The sequence below is a fragment of the Dermacentor andersoni genome, chromosome 4, assembly GCF_023375885.2.
Source record: "Dermacentor andersoni chromosome 4, qqDerAnde1_hic_scaffold, whole genome shotgun sequence".
In the NCBI taxonomy this organism is placed as follows: domain Eukaryota; kingdom Metazoa; phylum Arthropoda; class Arachnida; order Ixodida; family Ixodidae; genus Dermacentor; species Dermacentor andersoni.
Window position 1 is genome coordinate 162577001 of NC_092817.1, and position 19032 is coordinate 162596032.

General features: G+C 43.9%; 1 long non-coding RNA gene across 1 annotated transcript; it reads right to left on the bottom strand.

Annotated features, from left to right (window-relative positions):
* Window positions 1–710: 710 nt before the first annotated feature.
* LOC126538286 (uncharacterized) lies at window positions 711–15091 on the bottom strand. The gene is made up of 4 exons (XR_008613928.2): window positions 15001–15091; window positions 13490–13598; window positions 5179–5238; window positions 711–726 (listed from the first exon to the last, which is right to left on the bottom strand). It is a non-coding gene; the product is annotated as an uncharacterized lncRNA (long non-coding RNA).
* Window positions 15092–19032: the final 3941 nt, after the last annotated feature.

The following is a 19032-nucleotide window of genomic DNA, read 5'->3' on the forward strand; positions in this document are numbered from 1 at the left end:
AAGCCAGAGGACTGCAGTCTTGGTCATTTCTTCCGCGCCCCGCAAGCTAAGTTATGTGCCAAAACCAGCCCTGTCAGCAGACAATCAAAATCATGCAACATTGTGCACAGAAAGGGTTTCATCAAATGCTCAAGAGGAATAGTGTATAGCATACCTCTTTCCAGCGGGCAGCGTTACGTGGGACAAATGAGAAGTTCCCTAAACTTGAGACTACAGGAACATAATCGGAAAGTACAAAAAGGGAAAGAAGGTTTCCTTGGAATGCATTGCTCCCAATGCAGATGTCATCGACTGTTTTAAAAACAGCAATAATAGCAAGCAGTGTGAAAGAAAACACTAGACTCATCATTGAGGCAGTGGCTATTGCAGAATGCAACTGCGTTAGCAAGCCATCCCTATATGTAGCACTGACTGTTAAAGAATTTGAATATCTGGGGTCTATATGCGGGAAGCCGCCTTAGGCCTTGGTGCGCTCGTTTATTTGTGATGACCATGTTGACTTGCACGATTGTAACAGATTATGATCAAGTGTGCAAGAGTACATATACATACCTTTTTGTAATGAACACCGGTTGGAAGTTTACGCCTATCCTTGTCGCCTTTTTAGTGTCCCGTGTCCACTCTTACGCAAGTCCTTTCCGCATAGACACTGGAAATTGGCTGACTAGAGGAAGGATTGGTTGAGACTTGGAATGACTGGCTGCTTGCAGAGGCCTTCGGCTTTGCCTGAAAAGAAAGAAGCACCAATCAATTAAGGCTGTTCAATTATTTACTATCATCATGACTATTGTTACTCAGATAAACAATGATTTCGTATTCACAACTGTCACTACAAGTGCTCTTGTCAAAAGAAATGGTTCAGACTCAGCCATGTTGGTATATATTCATTCGTAGCCTTATAGCATAAAAAGCTTCAGATAGAAAGGACCCAAGTCAATTGATGGTTTGCTTGGAACAGCCAAAGATGTCACGTGCACATTATGACATTTGGAGATTACATCTCCCATATTTAGGTAGAGCTGCCATGGCCACATACTGCAGACCATAGCTTTCAACTTTCACTGCTCCATTGCTCCATTAAACAACCTTGCAGATTTTACTGTTTCCCAAAACAATGAAGCACTCTTGAAACAAGCGCAAACCATGCATGTTGTTTACTTCCGACGCAGAACAAGCAAGCCAAAGATATTGTCCAGCTGACAGGCTGGTAGAATAGCAACAATGGCAACAATACAAAAAACCATGCTTGCACCACAACTGTGTCACGACAGCTGTCAGCCCCTTTCGGATATGGTTTGTTGTGTCACGGAAGAAGTACCAATGTGTAATATTCTTTTCACTCAAGCAGTGAAAATTGAAAGTTACGGTCGTGAATGCATCAACATACCCTTCCCAGCTTCATAAAAAGTTATAATATTGCACTGTATTCACCGAAAAATTTGCCCTTTTTGTTAAGAAGCCTGCAATTATGCCTGGACCCCATACATGGCTCTGGCAGGCAGTACTGTTTATTCTGTCCGTTTCTTGACTTGCAATCCCATAACGAAACAAATAATGCAACATATTTTTCCTGATTGCATTGCTTCATGTGAATGCGCTTAATTCGGGAAATTTCTGAAATGAATCCAGCCTCTCCTAAAAATTTTTAAACTAGAGTAATTCATTAACATGCCTCAACATGAGCACTTCCCGTAGATTTTGAGAGCCAATGAGGACAGAGCTATTTGCTCAAATTTCTACGACTCATGGCAACAGGATGGCCAAATTCCGCGCTGTTAGTAAATGCAAAGAAAAAAAACTTTGGTCAATTTGTGCAATGTTTCGTTCCAAAATTTTCCTTCTTTATACCGTAGTGGGGATACTCTGAGGTAATTGGTTGGAATTAATGCTATTGGCCTGCAGTCTGGTACAAAATATTTTTAAAGCCGCAGCGACAACACTATTTCCTTCGGGTCTATCCAAAATGCAGATTCGGTAAAATCCAGGGAAAATGCTTCTAACTAAACAGGTCATTCTATATTGTTTTTTTGCAGAGACACCTTTTTTTTCTTGGAAAACTAAGGTTAATTTCATTGTCGCCAGGCTCGGAACATGCCCTACTGTCTGCAGTACACATGTTGCCACTTTAAAGGCCTGCAAGAAGGCACCAGTTATATATTCTAGGGCAAGAAGGCAATGAAGTATGTTACTTAAGGCAATTAGTCACAGGAGTCCTGGATCAGTAGAAGAAAATTTAAAGACTATAAATTGTTTAGAAGACTTAAGTCACACATTACTGAGTCACCATCTATAGCTCACCATTAGTCTTAAAAGTACCATCATTGCATTGTGCTAAAACTAACCTAAGAGACTGAAACCTAGCATGATAAAAATGGAGCTTGAGAATGAAGGCTTGCTCAACAAGCAACGGAACGCCAAAAAATGATATGCATGATAAATTAAAAAAAAAAGGAGCTGTTGAGGACGGTAAAGAACTAGGCACCATGACGAAATTTGTAAATATGCAAGCATAGGATGGAGTCAGTTGGCGCAAGCCATATATATTTACAGATTACTAGGAAAGGCCTTCGTGCCGCAGTGGACATAATGTATGTGAGAGCAGTGCGCCCCTTCAATTATGAAGTCCCAGACTGTCCGCAAACCACCTGCGGCTTCTGGTCTGGCTAGCATTGACAGAAGGGCGCATCACAGTCATGTGATCCCGCTGCCTGAGACTGTCCGAGGTTTTGTTTGAAAGCACCGTGATTGGAAGCCGCTCTCCTGGCTGCTGTTGTCTGCTATTAGCTACTTAAACTATGGGGTTTTACGTACCAAATCCACTTTCTGATTATGAGGCAAGCCGTAGTGGAGGACTCCGGAAACTTCGACCACCTGGGGTTCGTTAACGTGCACCTAGATCTAAGTACATGGGTGTTTTCATATTTTGCCCCCATTGATATGCAGCCACCGTGGACGGGATTCAATCTCGTGACCTCGTGCTTTTAGCTACTTGTAGATAGCACCCTACCCAGCAAATTCAGTAGCGTCGTCATCAAAATGGTGCAGTCTCAGAGGCCATGTCGCCGACACAACCATAAAGCTTGCATAATGGAATCGCAGCCTGAGCACATTGAACATGTTAACAAAGCTCAGTTAACATCGTGCTCTCGCTCTTCGGGCCCCTTAACTGCTGTATTTAAGCCAGCTCATTCATTTCCTGTAAATTTAAGCGTCATTGCCACACAAAAATAAGCAAAAACACGGTTGTGCCACATCACTGTTCACCCACAAAGCACAGGCCGATATCCTCAAAGCTCGTGAAACCGTCTACTGAAGGCCTGACGTGTGTCTAGGACAGAGCACGTCTACACTGTCTACTAATCCTGCACATCCAAAAGCAAAATTTCGAATTTGGTTAACAGAAGGGATCAGCACACATGTCAACAGCAATCAGTGAAGCGCTGATTATACAGGTTGTCCCACGTAACTTGAGCCAAACAATAAAAATATGCAAATGTGACGTAGCTCGACAGAACCAAGGTAATGTTGTTTGCCGTCACTTGGAGATACTCAGATATTTTTTCATTCCACCAAAATAAATATTTCATCTTCGTTAATTAATCAACTTTTCAAATATTATAATTAGATTAGAAGTGTCCATGAGAAAATTGGAGAGCAACATGAAAAGCTCCCCATACAGCTTTCTGTTGTTCGAGACATGCTGCATAGAAGTGTTTTTTTGAGAAAGAAGCTCGCGAATACACGCAAAGTGCTGCGAATGGACAGTCACGCATCGATTTAGTGTGTATTTGCAGGCTTCTTTCACGCTAGGAAAAACACTTTTATGTAGCATGTATTAATCATAATATTTGAGAAGTTGATTAATTACCGAATACTAATTATTTAATCTGGCAAAATGAAAAAAATATGAGTATCTCGAAGCGAGGGCCAACAACATTACCTTGGTTCTGTCCAGTTACGTGGCATTTGCATATATTCAATGTTTGGCTCAAGTTACGTGAAACACCCTGTATGCCACGCCAGCTACCAGCATGAAATATCTACATGCAATATGATACGTTTCCTCGTCCACCAGTTTCACTCATCTGAAAAGCGAAATCTACCTGTTTACTATGCATATAGCAATGAGCATTAGAGATTTCACGAAACACATCAAGAAAAGCAAGCATTTGCGCCTGATCACTGTGCTTTGACTTAAAAAACACAAGGACTAAGGTTGCAGCAATTAGACCACTCATGAAAACCTCGCATTATGGCACACGAAGCATCGATTTAACGGAAGCAATAGCTGAGTGCATGATATTTGCTGTCTGGAACGCGCAAAGTACACATAAACACACAGCCTCTTTTAAAACATGGCGTCAAGCCCGCGTGCATCTTTTTAAGACAGCCGCCGTCTGCTAGCTACTTGCATATGTCTGAACAAATATCTGCTGACAGCTCTGAGAGTCCACAGAGTCTGTGACTTCTGGTAAAACGAATGCGATAAAGGCTGCTCTCGGACTGGTGGATGGGGCTTCCGAAGCTGATTGAGAAAATCGAATGCGGGACAGCAGTGCTAAGCAGTCCAGGACTGTCAAGGACTGATAACCGAAGAGGCCCACTAATGCTTTGTGTCCCTATCCTATGTAATCTCTTCATACTGATCAGCTCAAGCTGCATGGCAAAGAAGTATCTTGTTAGTGCGCTGAAGACAAGCCTCTTGCCCAAACATTGGCTATAGAGACGACCATCGTTCGACAACTGTTGATCTGTTCATAGAAGTGAGAATTCCGCGAAAAACTTTTCAATGAAGTAAGCAATATGATGATGAACTTGTTTCATAAAACTTCATAAGTACACCTGACCTTTGACTCACTTTTGCATGTAAGTAAATATTATGAAATTGTCGCTGTGAACAGTTGTCCCCGACTGCTGTACACTTGCGATAAAAAATTAACCGTATTTGAAAGTTTGTATAATTAGCCAGGAGAGCCGCACTTGCTGGGTGGCTCATCATTTAATTCGGAAAAAAATTCAGCAGTGAGCAGGAATTGTATCACTAATGACCTTGAACACCTTTTATAATTATTAATTTGTAAACACCTGCTGTCGAACAGCCCACTTACTGAAGTTTTGAACATATTGTACACAATTATAGCACATACTACACGAAATAAGATCTGTAATAGACCTTACCAAATACAATATTAGTCTGGCGGCAGGTCAAATGGCTCCTCAGCAATGCTTGCGTCCTTCCTGGGAGAACAAAAAACGACATTAGGCTTACACTGACAGCACCAAACCACATAATTTAAGTTGCAAACAAGTGCCCCAGAACATAGGAAGTTCTAATTAGATATGGTCAACCTGCTTAACCATGTCACAGACATTGAATGACAGAATGTACTTTTATGGAGCCTCAACTCTATGAAATACATGCTAATACAAACATGCTAGTACACAGAATCAAATTGGATGCATGAAAATTCTCAGTAAACCTTTATTTCCTAGCAACCACAAGTTGCTCTTTGTGAAGTGCAACAAGTGAGTGTCTAACGTACACTAAGAAGGTGGAAAATTCGGGATCCTTTCTGGTGAATAACTAACCATATCTCCACCGGTACCCAGCAATACAAAGGTGAATTGTAAGTATTATATTGATTAAAGAAACAGTTCAGTGCTACCAAGCAAGTACAATAAATAAATTATTTCGAATTCATCTTCATGTCAGGCTAATCAAGTTAATTTTCTTTAGATCACATGAGAGAATGGTTCGAAAAAAATACTGGAATCTGTCAACAATGTTGAAGCAATTTTATGACAGCCTGCAGATAGCAGTTGTTGAAATAAGACCTGGGGCAGGGGGAGAAAAGACAAAGGAGTGTGATAAAACAAAATGGGGCCTGTGCTGTGCAGCTACTAAATGCAGTTTTATTAAATTATGATGTGAAAAACAGCAGATGTAAGAGATGCAAGACCCTCAGGTGGTATTTTGCAATGTTGTTACGGGAAATTGTTTCAAGGAGCATGACTCCTTAACCCTTCGAGGGTCAATGACGTAAATATACCGCACCGCGAAGTACAAAAATGGTCGATGCCGTATATTTACGGCGCTGTCTGTAGGTTTAAAAAGCGCAAAAATTTCCTAACCTTTTCTGTCATGTGCTGCCACTATGTGGAAATACAGGGAATTTCCTTTGCACGCCTCGTTCTCTCAGTTTTCGTTGCATGGTTTGTTATAGCGCTAGTTTGCTCCTGCGCGTCCACGTACTACCGCTTGTGCATTGGCGTGCGCGTGGGCGGGTGGCGGTTTGGGTTTTGTTTTCTCGGGTGGTTTCGGCTTCTTGTGCTTGCAAAACTGATGGCTATCTCGTTACTAATCGCTCAAAAGGCTACTGCTTGTTTCTCGCTCATTTAGTGCTCGCAGGGGTGCGCATAGAAGGATGCTGCCGTGCATGCGCTTCTGTTGCTCCTTTCTTTTTCTTTTTTTGAGACTCGTGAAAACTAATTGCACCTGGTTGGCGATAAGATGAAGATTAGTGGAAGTTTGTCACACGTTTTGCTTTTTTGATGGGCACACAACCCCACAGTTTTCTTGAGTGCGTGCACCTACACAGTTCGATTACGCTATGGATGTACTATCATAAGCAATATGAAAGGGAACACAGGAACACGTGGCCTTGAAACAGACTCGGAGCGATACGCGGATGGCGCTGTGAAAAACGAAGGGGGAAAGGAGAGCGCTCTTCCACTAACTGTTGGCACTCCCACCACGCTGGCATTTCTACAAAGGAGCAGCTTACGTCATGGATCGTCCAACAGCCGATAAGACGGTGGTCGTCGCCAGTGACTTACACCAATTTACTTTCTTTTCTTTCATTTTCTTTTTTTCTTCGTGCAACCGCTTGATAGTACTCCGAGAAAAAGTTTGCCCTGTATTTCAAACCGATTCTTTATTTGAATCGACACACTCGGTTGTCAGTGGCACCTCGAACAGCGGCGACGCTCGAACCAATGACGACAGAGGAATAGAACTGTCTCTCGTGCGACTTTGTTGCACGAAGTTCATTCAGAAAAATTCACGTCGCACACTGCAGTGGCCTAAGCAGAGCAGTCAACTCTGAATTTGTAGCCTCAAGATGCCTCGAGTGCCTCTTAAAGAGCGGGAAGATATAACAGAAATGTCTAAAAGAGGTTATACGCAGCGCAATATTACTCTCGTGACAAGCCGCCCAATGAAAACGGTCAACCGGATTATCCAGGCTTACCGAGACGAAGGACACATAAACGATGCGCCGCACTGCACACGACCTCGATCAACAACGAACGACCAAGACCTTTGCATCGTGGCTGCCGTCAGGGACAAACCATTTCAAAGTGCAAAGGACGTTCGAGGTGCTCTTGGCTTGAACAACTTGAGCGACAGCATGGTACGATGAAGGCTTAGAGAAGCAGGACTGCGAAGTCGCATCGCCGCACAGTAACCTCTGCTCACCACAGCCAACAAAGCGGCTCACCTGAGGTTCGCTACTGAACACCGCAGCTGGAGCGAGAGTGGGTAGAAGTATGTAGTTTTCTCTGATGAGTCCACGTTCTCGAGCCGCTGGGACCAACGATAGAGTGTGTGGTGGACCGCAAACACACGCTTTAGTCCGCAGAATATCCAGGAGGTGGCTGCCAGTGGGCGCATGTCTGTGAACGTCTGGGGGGCGATTTCCCATGTAGGCCTAGGCCCACTGGTGAGAACTGATGGGAGGTTCACCAGTGCTGCGTATTGCACTCTGCTCGAGCACCAGATGATCCCCTATGTGTTGAACGGGCCGCACCCGGATGGGTGTTATTTTTTCCAGCAGGATTTGTCTCTCGTTCACACATCGGAGGACGTGGCACGCCTTTTGGAAGAGCGAGGGGTAATGCAACTTCAGTGGTGCGCGAAGGGTGCTGACATGAACATTATGGAGCACGTTTGGGGCCGTATGAGAGTGAACCTTTCGAAGAGCTCACTAGAATTGGCGAACTCCGACCAACTATGGGAAGCAATAGAACATGAGTGGAGGCGCCTTCAGCGTAATACCGCATTCATCGAGGCTCTCTACGCGTCTTTGCCTTAAAGAATGGAGGCCGTCGTTCAAGTCGACGGTGGCATGACGCATTATTAGGCCACCAACGAACAAAACAAAGGATGAGGATAAGCTGCGATAACGCTATTGCCTTATTTCATTTGCTTCAATATCTCTTTAATATTCGGCAAGCGCCAATAAACTTATTTTGAACTCACCCTTAAAGACCATTTTTTCCCGGTTTAGAAGGTTTACCATAAATCAATATCGAAGTCCGGAACAGTACTATCTTTTGTAACGATTCGACGCAAAAGGTTACGAGTGACGCAATATCGAACAGCGTTATCACTGTCTGCTGGCGATGCGAAATTCCGCACTTTGCAGACGCATCGCGGGAGTGCGAACAGTTGTTAGAACAGAGTCCCCCTTTCCACTTTGTTTCCGACGGTGGCCGCTGCGTATTACCCATATAGCTGGGTCTGAGGGTGTTTTCTACGCATTCCTGTGTTCCCTTTCATATTGCTCATAATAGTACATATTAGTGTAAGAGCAGAAACTTTTGAGTCTTGCGAAGTATTCTCGTGTGCACATTTTCAAAGCCTTGAACTATAACAATGTATCAAATTTTTTACTCTTATAGGTTTATTTCCTTTTTTTATTATTGTTATTCATGAATAAAGAGTACATATATACCAACACAAGATAATTTTTTTCTCGCTTTACGGACACTTTGGAAAAATTATGGTAAATTTTTTTCAAAGTAAGTCCCTAAGAATTGGAATCTGCAATAAAAAAAATCGACCCTGGGCGGTCGAATATGGCGAAAAAGATCGACCCTCAAAGGGTTAATTATATTCATGTAATCTTTAGAAACGGATGGCATAAAGGACATACTTGATGACAGTTTCATAGCGAGTCATGAACACAATGCACGCGGGAGTTAAAGAAGCATCTTTAAAAAATGCTCTAGAAACTTGCAAAAAGCAAGTTGAAAGCAAGTTTCTATAACCTCTCACAACACCGAGCTTCACCTACAAGTGTTGTAACATTTCCTTGCAATGTGCAGCACTGTTTTCACAGACATAGTTTGAATCACTGTGTCACAAGCTCTGGAAACAAAAGTGCATAAGTGCTAAACAAGCGTATATGATGCCCTACCCCTACTGCAGAGACACATTAATCTACACCAACACATGTAGAGGGATTATGTCATCCATTTGGTAGCTTCTGATCATGTTCCAAAGCATGAATCTCATAACTGCAAATTCTATAAGAATGGGACACCAACTTATTACTTGGGGACAACACGAAAAGACGGGAGAAGGCCAAACAACAATTGCACACACACACACACACACACACACACGCACACGCACACACACACACACACACACACACACACACACACACACACACACACACACACACACACACACACACGCGCACGCGCGCACAAATAAATATTAGGCCTATTTGTCCTGCCTAGTTGCAGCTGCAGGGCAGCGGGATGTAAGCAACCACACAGTTGAACTGCTGCATGTGCCTCTTGCTAAACTTTGCGTCAAGGCCTGGTCTGATTCACCTTTTTGAACCTAGATTGCTTGGCGTGACAAATAAATGTTCTAGCTCTCCCAACAGTCTTCTTGAGACTATGGCTGACCTTCTGAATGTGATCTAACAGTGGTCACACCACTGTAGGCCAATGTTAGACCTGGGTATAGAAGTTCTCCTCAACTTGTTGAGGATGCTATTTCCTGCTTCTGTGACAGAGCTTCACAGCCGAACAGTGCGTTGATGCGAAAGGCAGAATTCTCTCCTTAAAAGATGGGGCATAGATGCAGTGCACATGACACTCACCAAAGAAAACAATGAGGTCAAGAAATGGAAGATCACTGTCTAGTAGTAGTTTTCCAGTAGAACACGTTGTGGGGCTACTTGGTGCAGAGCTTTCAGAAGATGAAGCGCCAACAGAGACAACACAGTAAGAAAGAACAAAGACAGGACAAGGCGCTACTTGCAACTGTTTATTGAGTCAAAAGCAGCTGAATATATAGCCATGGGGAGAAGGGGAAGAAAAAAACAGAAGCATTGCTTGTGTGAAGGCGCACGCGCGAGAACACAGAAGATGAAGCGAATCATAAGATTAGCCAAAAGCTAAAGCTTATCTAAAAACATGCATTCACTTGTGTAAATATTCAGACACAGGCATGCTGACACAGGCATCCCCTCTATTCCTAATCTGGTTGGCCTCCAACAGTTCACGTGCCACAGTGTATTTGCTTTTAAGCACGATCGTTGTATCATGAAGCCTTGCTTCACATACTTGCTTATTCTCATTCCTGCAGGCCCTGCAATGAAGTGGCAAGTTTGAGCCATAACTATTTTTCAGCGAAAGCTTGTGCTCCCACAGATGTTCACTAATACATCGGCCAGTTTGTCCGATATACTCTTTCCCACACTTCCACGGTATACGACCGCTTCTTCACACTTCACAAAAGGATTTGTGTGTTTAATAGAACACTCTACTTTTAGAGTCATGAGATCCAATCAGGCGTCACAAAGTAGCAAGCTTTCGGGGCGCAGCAAAAACCACAGGAATTTTATATTTTGCGGCGACGTGTTTAAGATTACGCGCCACTTCGTGAGAATATGGTATCGCCACTGGATACGGCTGAAATTCCTTGCGGGCACGAGGTCGGTATACCGACCCTGCAATTATTTGTTGCAGTATAAGACTATGCACTCCAAGACTGTTAAACGTGCGATTGCCACTATGTGCCTTGAATTTACCCTTAAAGAAATATGCTGTCATAAAGCACACAACACCTCTGACGAACAGATTTTGAAGTTGAAGAAAGCTGGCTTTCCTTGTTTGGTTTTGAGCAATGTTTCGGAGGCGTTGAAAAAGGTGCAAAAAGAAAGAAACTGAAGCAGTGAAGAAGGTCAAACATTGGAAAAGAAAGCTAAACCAGTGGTGATACCGTATTCTCACAAAGCAGCGCATAATCTTAAACATGTCATCGTGAAATACAAAATTCCTGTGGTTTCTTCCGAGCCCCAAAAACTTGCTAATTTGTGCCGTCTGATTGGATATGATGACTAAGAAAGTAGAGTGTTCTAGTAAACACACAAACCCTTTTGTGAAGTACGGAGAAGGCGTTGTATACTGCATACCGCTGAAGTGTGGGAAGGAGTAAACCGGACAAACTGGCCGATGTATTAATGAACGCCTGCAGGAGCACAAGCTTTCACTCAAAAATGGTTATGGCTCAAACTTGCTGCTTCATTGCAAGGCATGTGAGAATAAGAATAAGCAATTACGTGAAGCAAGGCTTCCTGATACAACAATCATGTTTAAAAGCAAAGACACTGTGGCACGTGAACATTTGGAGGCCAACCAGACTAAGAAAAGAGGGGACGCCTGTGTCGACACCGTCTCCGACTATTTACAAAAATGAACGCATGTTTTTAGATAAGTTTTAGATTTTGGTTAATCTTATGATTCCCTTCATATACATCCTCCATATTTTTGCACATGCACATTCACATAATCAGTGCTTCTTTTTTTTTCTTCCCCCTCTCCCTATGGCTATATATTCAGTGCTTTTGACCTCAATAAACAGTTGCAAGTGGCACCTTGTCCTGTCTTTGTTCTTTCTGACTGTGCTGTCTCTGTTGGCACTTCATCTATTGAAATGTAGTTTTCCCCCTTCCATGAGCTCATCTAGCACTGTAGAGAAGACAGAAAACAAATCACTCAACCCTTTTAGTAGCCTTACTTCACGTCATATAGGGTAGAAAGTTTCCAATGAAGCAGAATACCTTTACTACGCTGGTTCTTACAGCAGCTAGTGCTTTACGACTAGCTGACAGTGTTGTCAGCAGTGAAAAGTCGCAATTAAAGTGGTTGAGCAACTTTTTAATGTCTCCTACAAAGTGCCACACATGTTCAAGTAAGCAAAACTACTACTGAAAGGCAAGCTCCACTATCTGGGCCTGAAGATTTTCTGTGGTGAGCATCGAGCTGGAGCTATTCCCTGCACTCAAAGGTGTTTTTACCTTTTCTATTGGTGCACCTGAACACTGAAGCATGTTGTTGCTACAGGAACACCGGAGAGCGCATTTAACACTTGGTACCACCCCGACGTGGAGGGGAGCTTCCATAACCAAGTACAATGTTTGTTTTTAACAGTGCGCTCGCACTGCCTTTTAGCATGCATTGCCAAGAAGCATTTAATGGAGTTGAACATAGCTGACGTCTCCGGTCAGACAACTTCGAGAAAGCCAAGGCCTATGACTGTTATGCAATCTGTACACAAAGGCAACCATCAATTCAAGCAAACTGCTCAGAGAGTTGAAACTACCTTTTTATTTTCAGTGCCAAGCATGTACAAAATGTTAACCGGACCAGGGCAACACGTGAAGTTTACATCAAAAAGTATGTGCTGGAGTACATAGGTACTAGGGTTGGTGCTGTTTACAATATCCCACTGTCCTGCAGCCGCAATTATGTAGGACAAACCGGCCGACGACTCAAGGATTATCTTACAAAGCATGCACAGACCCTTGACACAACATGGGGGAGCAACATAGCTATTGATGCTGCTTTGTGCAGTTATACACCAAATTTTTAGCAGTGAAGTATCTTCATGACACATTTTCATAGCAGACATAACTTTCAGAATAGCTCCCATTGTGCTAGCGTGTCATCACTTAACCTGCTTGGCAAATTGAAGTATTTAGATCAACCTGCCGGACCGTTCTGAATTGGGCTGCTTGGTGCATGTTTAGGAGGGAACCGAGCAGGGCTACAGACAGGACAAAGTGAATATGTTGCTGTGTACAACGCTGTCACTTCATACTGGCAGTAGCACTGTTCGTTCCCTTTTTAATATTCATATCTTTTGGTCGCCTGACCACGCAAAGCAGCTGCGAGCTCAGGCTATAATTTTACATTGTTACATTTTCTTCCAATGTTGCACTTAATTACATCATCGCATACTCACCTGTTATAGTTAGCTCAACACTAGCTCACAGTGAGCTTATTCGTGGCTAATCTTAGTTACCATGGAGCCCATGCATGACAGTGCTAACGATCAGTGTGCAGTGTTGTTGCATACTCATTAAGCCAACACTAGACAAACAGTTATTTTATTGGCGCATGTTTTATCTGTTGCCTCAAATCTTGAACTCTGGCACTATAAGTGTTTTTTAAACACCACTCATATGTGCAACCAAGTCAAGTATGAAACAATATCCCTTTCAAGTCGACGTGCTCATACTGAACCAATTTGTTGCCACAGGAAAACAAAACATCAATTAACCTTTCAATGCATCTGCAAAATTACTCTACTTTCATAGGCCTCGTCATTCCACCAACATTTGCAGTCACTGTCTATCAAGACTGCATATGCAAGACAGATATACAATAGAATGGCACAGCTTACCAGAACAAAGAGCACCACTAGACAGACTGCTGTGGCACACTTTCTCAGGCCCGCTGGCTGAGAAACTGAGCACAAACCGGCACACAGACATCCTTCACTGGTGCAATAGCTGCAATTGAAGCAAATAATATCAGGTATTTTCAGACCGGTCGTCCACAGTAAAGCAAAAACATTTTCATATACAAATACTCTTGCACATAAGCTTGTCACCGAATTACCGATTGCTGTGGTATCGTTTGGTGTCTTCAATTGTATCGTTCAACGCATTTAAAAAAAGACTTCATGAAGCACCTTCTATTCGGCAAAACAGCCGACATTTTGCTCTACATAACTCACATGTATTTTAGTATAATTATTGTATTGATGCCTATATGCTGAAAATTAGTCTACGCAACTAGAGACAGTCAGTATTAGAACCAGCCTTTAACATCAGTGTTGACACATCTTTTGATTTTTTTATACCAGTTTGGGACATTTGTAACTTTGGATGTCCATTACACACTTTTGGGCACCGCTATTCTGTGTGAAGGTTACGTTAAAAATTATCACATGCACTTGCTTTACAATTACGGCCGCAGATGGGCAAAATTTACGTGGCACTCCACTCCCAGATTACGTTAAATGCTGACGTATTGCGTCAGAACGTTGATAGTCAGCCTGGTAGCTGTCTGGAGTAAAAACAAAACAAAAACAAAAATGCGCGGAACATCTGATGCCGATTACCAGCTAGCAAAATAATCAATTTCTTCTCCAGCGACCCTTAATGGGTATCACGCGCACACATTCAAGTGCGATCGCGCACGATTGCTCGGGCTCGATCCCAAAGTGTTCCAAGGTACCGTGTTACACCAGTGTTACCTAACACTGCAGATCGCACGAGGTTACGGCAGCAAGCACGCTACACCGTCCATTCATTGTGATGTAGGGGCATCGCATGCAACATGCTCTATGAGGTCTTCATACACAAGCAGACTTTCAATTCCAGAAGCAGTCTTTCAATTACGGGTATGAACACAGCGATTATGCGCGCCAAGCACACTGCGTCCTAAGCTTAAGGAAAAATAGAATTTCGCTGTGATGCAATGCGTCGCCGAATACGGCTAACATAGCGTTACACCGCGCCGTGAGAGATTGCTAAGGGGAACAGTAACTTCACTTTATTTTGGAATGCCAAGAACACATCACAACACGTTGCAAAACTGGAATGCCAACGTCAGTAAACCAGCTGCCACATACAGCCGATAACGAACTGCTACAGACGACATCGTCGCTGATGTTGCCTACGCGTCTCAATGTACTCTATATGAAATCAGCACAACAAACGCTACACCATTTATCACAGACTCGCAATGCCGCGGCTTTATCAATCCTCATGGCCAAGCGGGAATGTCGTTACAGGGCATTGACAGGGCATGTTCACACAACACAGTTGTGCCCGTCACCGGCTATCGCGGTGCATTTCGCACGCGCGACGTGCACCAACAACAAAAAAGGACACTTAGATCACTTACTTGCGTAGCAGTCCATCGTCGATTCCTTCTTATTCTCTCAGTGAAATCCCAAATGCAACACGTACACCACCACCGCACACCGCCATTTCCAACCGCTGTCCACTCTGTACTGTTGAGGCGGAGAAATGCAACCCGTCGTGTAGAAGCGATGAAGGGTGGTAAGCAGCGCCACCGCTGAAACCTCTTCCGTTTGTGTGTGCGTACTTACGATTCGCCTATGAATAATACTCAAGCAGCGTTACCCATGGTGATATTACGTAACTGCTGGTGAACGTGGGCCGTGCCTTTTCTTTATATTCGTTGCGTGTTGATTTTTCGCTCTTAACATGCTCAGTTGCCCTCCACATGAAATTACGGACGGTTCTCCGTATTTCAAAAACAGAGCTCACGTCCGTTTTTTTACGTAGAATTCTGCCGTTTTTCATGAAACTGAACGGTCTACGTAAATTTTACGGCAGGTTTGACCGTAAAATTACGGAAATTTTTTACAGTGTATTCGAACGTTAACTACGACGGTGTTTAACGCATTTCGGCTTACATGGCGAAGAGGACACGAAAGCTGTATTGTATCATGCCAGGAGATTACGCGGTAATTGAATGAATTGCGATTTTACGTCAATTAAAGTGGAGAGCTGGACGAGTTGATGCATATTTGTAGGAATATAAACCAGCGCAGAGGACGGAGACACAGTATAGCAAAACAGAGAACGACGGTTTGTTTTTCTCGTCGTCTTATGTATCTACTGTGTCTCTGCCCTCTGCGCTAGTTTTTCTTCCTGCAAAAATGAAATTTATTTGCGAAGTAAATCATCTCGCCCCGTGGTGAGAGTGGGCTTGCAATAAATAGCACATGGACCTCGTTTTGCAACTCACTTATGGACGGAATAATCAAGCTGTGTTGTGGCATACTGAGCCGCAAAATACTACCATTGCGTTGCATGTCACAGGTTCTTTTGACATAGAAGTCAGGCTTTTAGTCACGCGCAAGTCTCCTTGTAACTGCCATCTAAAGCCACAGTACTGAACTCATGCGGCAGACTGTCACAAAGAGTTTGTGGTATAGTAACATTTATCCTGCGGCTAAAACCACATCCGAGCTGCTTCTTAAATAAATATATTTGCGCACTTCAAGCAACAAACGTTATCTCTACGTATGCGCAGCTCCTTGCTTCTAGAAACATAAGTTACCGCGCTGCTCATAGGTTACGGCGCAAAGGTTACATGGCGTCATTTGTGATGGTAACCTATAGATTGCTTGCATGTTGGATGTTTTAACCTTTATGAGGCACAAAAATACAGAGAACAGGAAAACAAATCACTTGTAACCTTTATTTCATAAGTTACTCGCGGCCAAAAGTTACATTATAGGTTACTGTGTTTAGAGTGTACGGATTAGCCCTCAGCGGTCGCCCAGAACAGAGCGCGCATTTATGAGCTCACGGGGGCCATTCCTTCACTTCACAAGCCCAGACGACGCCAGCACTCATCTAGACCACAGGCTTCGTCGTTTTCTCGTGACCCGCGGGACAGCACCCCTCAGTTCCAGGGAATCTGCTGGCTTCCCCTGCGTTTTGTACATCGCGGTGGGAAGTGCACGCCCCATTGTATCTGGTCGGGAAACAACAGAGGGGTCACTGGCGGGCGCACGTGATATCTCCCCTCGAGCTGCCTGCCCGCTCGCAATAAAGGGCGAGGTTACGGTGATACGTTTTCTCTTCGACACGTTCGCTTAGGTTAGGGTAGTGCCCCCTTTCCGATATGATCCGCATTCGAAGCCTCGTGGACAGCTTCTCCGCCCTTATTACTCGTCTACCATAGTGACATGCCGGCTTCATTCATTCAGCATTAACCTCGGATTACGCCGTCCGTTCCGCTGGATTTCCATCATCGCTGACGTCTTCAATTCCATCATCTGGTCGGATTTCCTAATTAATTATGGGATTGTACGTGCCAAAACCACTTTTAGATTACGAGGCACGCCGCAGTGGAGGACTCCGGAAATTTCGACCAACTGGAGTTCTTTAACGTGCACCTAAATCTACGTACACGGGTGTTTTCGCATTTCGCCTCTATCGAAATGCGGCCGCAGGGGCCGGGATTCGATGCAGCGACCTCGTGCTCAGCAGCCCAACACCATAGCCACTGAGCAACCACGGCGGGTGTCGGATTTCCTGTCCATTTACAACCTTCACGTCAGCATGCGGCACCAACGGCTCATCGATGGCACTCCTTCTCTGTCAATTGTCGGACTTCTGTCGAGAGTTGATTGCCGCACTCCCATCACGCTTCGTGCCATAAAATCCTCACCAGAGAATTTCGGCTGACTTACCCGATGTACTAAAATCTAGAAAATTGCACAAACGACACGGTTACTCACTACATTATCACGCGTAGTGCGCCATTTCTTCCTGTCCTTGCCGCCTGTTCGGCGAGCGTCTCGTCATCGCTAAACTGGCCTTTGAACACATGCTGCAACATAGCATATTCGTCGTTTTTCCACCGCTTGGGCTTCGCCGCTGCATTTGGTACCAAAGGTGGATTCGAATGACTGGGGTCCGTGTGGAGGCTACCGTATTCCTATTGCTCAAGCCATGCATGACAACTTCTGGCTTCCCCATATGCAACATTTGACACCTAATCTGCATGCGTGCAAGATCTTCAGCAAAGTGGATATGCTTAACGCCTACCACCATATACCAGTTGAACTCAACGATATTCCTAAAACTGCCGTCACAACACCCTTTGTTTTATTCGAGTTTGCGCACATACCTTTGGATTGCGCAACGCAGGACAAATATTCCAACGCTTCTTCGCTGAGGGGACAGGAGCTTTGCCTGCAGCCTTCGCCTACACCGACGGCATACTATTCGCTAACGCCAATCAGGAACACTACGAGCGTCATTTATGTGAATTTTCCCAGTGTCTCCAACAGTGTCGCCTCGCGGGGGCCCACAGAAATGCGATTTTAGAGCCTCCGAGCTTGATTTCGCGGGCCATCGCTTTTCGGCACTTGTCGTACCTCCACTGCCATCCCTCATCGAGGCTGTCAGGAATTTCCTGGTGCCCAACACTCAACGCCAATTTCGCGAGTTCTCTGTCCCCGTCAATATTTCATAGTGTTTTATTCCGCCATGCGCAGCTTTACTGCAGTTGACGAGCCATCTATTCAACGAGCCACGAAGCCCTTCTTCAACAATGCCATGGTCGCCTGAGGTTATGTCTGTCTTTTTGGTTGCTAAGCAAGCCGTCACTGACAGAGGAAACTCCGCTGGTGCATCTCCGTTTTGACGCACTGAATAGAACAATGGTAAATATTAGAATTTTCAGAATTTTTGTATGACTAAAAATAAAGAAATATTACATGGGTGCAGTGTACATAAGGAAGTCGCATAGTCGAACACTATATCGGGACCTCCTCATAAAGACACTTATGATAGTTTACAACCTTTGAAGCAGCAGAAGCACGGGGCTGCTCAGCAAAAGGTCGCGGGTTTGAATCCCGGCCTCAGCGGCCGCATTTGCATGATGTTGAAATGCGAAAACACCCGTGTACTTAGATTTTGGTGCACGTTATAGAACCCGAGGCGGTCGAAATCTCCGGAGTCGTCCACTACGGCGTGCCTCATAATCAGATAGTCGTTTTGGCACGTAAAACCCTATAATTTACTTTAACCGTAGCACTGATGAGAGTTAAGAGTAATAACAAAACATGTTTATAGCATATGAGTAATAACAACAGTTGTTAAGACCATGACAGTATGAAAGACGAAATAAATTAGAAAAAAACACACAATATCAGTACGTATTGATTATCAATGCTTTTAGTTCTCTTTTAAACTGATATATATTTCCTTCATTTTTGATTATGGGTGGTAGAGCATTCCAAAGTGATATTGAGGGAAATTCTGCAGTCTGTTTACCGCAGTTAGTACGCCGCAGTTAGACAGAGACACAACCTGAACTATATTAGATAAGTAGCTTTTTAATAGTGAGAGGGAGGATCACGTACACCCACAGCCTCAAGCTTAGCAA